We start from the raw sequence: 4214 nt of genomic DNA, 5'->3' as shown, positions 1-4214 counted from the left end.
CCTGTTCTGTGAGCATCTGAGGTGCCCTGCACACCTTGCTGGCCAAGGGGAAGGAAGCTTTCCTTCCTAGTCAATCTCCAGCCTTGAATGACTGAATCCTACATGCTGGAAATCTGCCTCTTGTCCCAGCCACCTTACTCTTTAGAAAGCTGAGGTAGATGAGGGGATGCAGGGAGAGCGGAAAAGAGGAAGGGGAGAGAAAAAGAGGAGAGAGAGACCCTTCCAAAATACTCATATCCATGTCCTACTCCCTGGAAACTGAATATGCTGGGTTACATGGGGAAAAAAAGGGAATTAAGATTGCAGACAGAAGAAATAAGGTCCCTGACCTTAAATAAGGACCTTCATTATCTGAGTGGGCCCAATGTCATCACAAGGGTTTTCAAAAGTAGAAGAGTGAAACAGAGGAGATTAGGGATATGATGCAAAAAGAGATCAACCTGCCATTTCTGGTTTTGAACAGGAGAAAGGGAGTCCATGAGCCAAGGAATATGGGCAGCCAACAAAATTGGAAAAAGCAAGAGAGAGAATTCTCCGCTTGAGTCACTAGAAAGGAACACAACTTTGCTGACACCTTCATTTTAGCCCAATGAGACCTAACATATAGAACTGCAAGATTATAAATCGGTGCTGCTTTTAGTTGTTATAGCGATAATTAAAAATTAAAAATTAAGACAGAAAACACTGGTTCAGGCCAAGTCCATACTGCCTAGCTAGGCATGCATTCCAGCTAAATTCTCAGGTTGAAGCCCAGGCTCACAGTTGATCTCATGTGATCATGTTGATCACAGTTGTCTGCTCCTGGAAGTTAACACAAGACAGCAGCAGTACTGCCTAAAGTCTCTAAACTACACTTTTACTTCTATAATTCTTGCCACAGTCCGAAGGATTTTTATACACATTGTTGCATTCATGCCAGTACATTCCAGGTGCCTGCTAAATATGCAGAATCAACTCTTTATTCACTTGTTTCATAAATAAGTATCATTGAGACAAATGATGCTTAAGTCCCTTGTAGACTCTAAGACTCCAAAGTAAATTTCCATACAAGTGAAAAGATTATAATTATTACTTCTGAGAGCTAATATTGAAGAAAATAACTACTTAAGGAAAGGTTTTTGCCTTTACTATCATTTTTCTCGTGTTGGTGTTGAGAAATCTAAAAAATTATAGATCAAAAGTTTTTTTCTGGCATGCATGTCGTGGCTTTCTTTCTATAGAAACTTGTCTTAATATACAAAGCCTTTGTTTAACTAAAATACAAATGAGTTTTGTAGAGGATTAGCCCTTCGTTGCTGGTATGGTGCAATGGTGATGGCCCAGACCCCAAGTCGCACTGCTCAGGTACAGAACAATCCCAATTCTCTTTCTCACAAGCTGTAGAAGGATAAAAGTTACTTAACTTCACTGTTTCTGTTTTCTTGGGTCTAAAATGGGCAAAATAATAATATCTACTTTATAGGATAATTGTAAAGTAAATAAGCAGCTAGTCTACATAAAAACCCTCGAATACTACCAGGCATAGAACAAGTACCATTGATAACTGTTAAACTTAAGCCATTGATTACTGTAACTGTGCCTTTGATTCTGCCATCATTACGGTCTAAGATATCCTTAAAACATCTGGTCTTGCCAAACACCAGACTTTTAAACACATGACAGTCCAAAAGGAAATTAGATGATGTACTTGTTCCACATGGCCATCCAAATATGAAATCCATATTTGGAAAACTTTGTGATGATTCTTTTTATATTGCCTCTGACTTAAGATTCAAAACAAGTTAAAGCATAGGTGACTCAAAATTAATGCTACTAAGCTATTTTCTGTAGAGGAAATAATTCTTCAAAGCATGAAAAGAAGATCATCAGCATCAAAAATACCTGGGGTATTTGTTAAAATGTAAATTGTTAGGCCTTTCTTAGGATTTAGTAAATCAGAATGGAGACCCATGAATCTGAGTATTAACAAACTTGCATGTGATTCACATGCATATAAAATTTAAGAATCCATTGCCTTAACAAAAATACTTTAATTTAGAACCTACTTTCATTTTTTGATGCTATAAAATTCAGCAGGTAAAAACAAGCAGGAGGAAAGGACAGTGTTAGCTGACTTGTAGATCATTCTCTCCTAAGACTTTTTAAAATTTTTTGGCAGCTCACAACTTATTTTCACCTTGCCTTTCCCTCAGGAAAATAAATGATATAGAAAAATAAATGAGATCAACATTTTCCACTGTGATCACACAACGCTGATGAGGGGGGGGAAAGCCCACCGAACTTCAGCGCTGAACAGTAGCTTCTCGTTAATCAGACTGAGCTGTAATTTTCTTCTACGTTTTTCTTTTATTATTGCACTATCGTTATCCACAGTATAGTTGGGTTCATTTTGACAAAATCACACGTGCATGGAATTTAATTTACTTCATTTCATTCCCTGGTGCTCCCACTTTCCCTGTCCTCTTCCCTTCCCCTATTCTTCTTCCTCTACTGTACTGGTCACTAACTCACTTCTTTATTTGTCTATTCAAATTTAAGAGATTTATTAATCAATATAATAAACTCCAACAAATCAACATGATTTCTTGCATTTGAAGGAGAAGTATTGCCTGGTTAAGTGGAAAACGGTGCAGATGACTTCTCAAGGACCTTCATTCTAAGCAGCCTATAGTGACACATTTCATTTAGAAGTCTGGACCTTCTTTCTTTAGTTTGCTGTAACCCACATTCACTGAGTAGAACTTGTATTGATGATTGGGACCCAGTTTGTTTCAGGGTTCTGGGTTATTCTTCCTGTCCCACCTGATATCCATGTTGAACAATGCCAGACACATCACATACAGTGCTGCTCCAGTACTTCCTGCTCCAATAAATATGAAGCTGGGGAACAAGCTTGGATGCCTCTTGGCCTGAAGGATGATCTGGAGGAGCATGTTTGCAACAGAGGCCTCTGGCCAAAAAGAGATCAGAACAAATCAGCAAGGCCCAAGACCAAGCAGCCTCTGCATCCAAGCTACCACGGCAGATGCCCAAATTCACCCAGAACCCTATTTATTTATTTTTGATTGGAGCTTTGTAGATATACATGAAGGTGGAATTCACTGTGTTAGATTTATACATTTTTACACATAACGTAATTTTTTTTTTCAGATTCATTCCACATTTCTTCCACTTTCCTGTCCCTCCTTTGTCTCTCTAGATCTCCTACTCCACTGATCTTGCTTATATCTTAGTGATATCCATCCCCCACACATACACACCTTTTATTTCTTCTTATTTTTCTCCAGCTTGCACAAATGAGAAAAAAAACATCATCATCCAACCCTTGGTTTTCTGAGTCTGGCTTCATTTAGCATGATAGTCTCCAGTTCTGTCTTTTTACTGGCAAGTCCCATAATTTCATTCTTTTTTTATGGTAGAGTAAAACTCCATACCACATTTATTAAGCCATTCATCTATTGGTGGGCATCTGGGCTGGCTCCATAATTTATTTGGCTATTGTGAATTGTGCTGCTATAAACATCAATGTTGCTGTATCCCTGGTGTGTTGATTTTAATTCTATTTGGATAAATACAGAGTGTGGGATAGCTGAGTCATATGGTGGTTCCATTCCTAGTTTTTTGAGGATCCTCCGTACTGCTTTCCATAGTGGTTGTACTAATCTAAGTCCAATCAGCAGTGTGTACCTTTTCCCCAACATTCTCCCCAGCATTTATTATTATTTGTGTTCTTGAAAATTGCCATTCTGACTGAAGTGAGATGAAGCCTTAGTGTAGTTTTGATTTGCATTTCACTGATTGATAGGGATGTTGAACAATTTTTCATGTATTTGTTGGTCATTTATGTTTATTCTTTTGAGAAATGTTTTGCCCATTTATCGACTGGGTTATTTGTTTGGGAGTGAGTTATTTGTTCTGGAATTCTTTATATATTCTGACTATCAGTCCCCTTTCAGAGGAGTAACGAGCAGAGGTTTTCTCCCATTCTGGGGGTCCTTTCCCCATGCTCTTAATCATTTCCTTCTTTGTACAGAAGATTTTCCTCCTAAGACTTCTAAAACAAAACACCCACATGTTTTCTCAAGAAAGAGAAATAGAAAGGCTTGGCAAACTGAAAAAAGTGATTCCTTCAAAGAGCAAAGCATGTATTAGTTCTTTATAACGCAGACACCACTGTGTGTGTTCATATCAGTGTAAGATAAGTGAATTTTATA

At 38.0% G+C, this 4214-nt stretch overlaps 1 pseudogene; it reads right to left on the bottom strand.

Annotated features, from left to right (window-relative positions):
* Positions 1-2509: 2509 nt before the first annotated feature.
* LOC125619986 lies at positions 2510-3662 on the bottom strand (annotated as a pseudogene).
* Between the last annotated feature and the right edge of the window lie 552 nt (positions 3663-4214).

This window comes from Marmota marmota, unplaced genomic scaffold (genome assembly GCF_001458135.2).
Source record: "Marmota marmota marmota unplaced genomic scaffold, marMar, whole genome shotgun sequence".
NCBI lineage: Eukaryota > Metazoa > Chordata > Mammalia > Rodentia > Sciuridae > Marmota > Marmota marmota.
The sequence above is the reverse complement of the archived record's forward strand: the minus strand, read 5'-3'. Positions and strand labels throughout refer to the sequence as shown.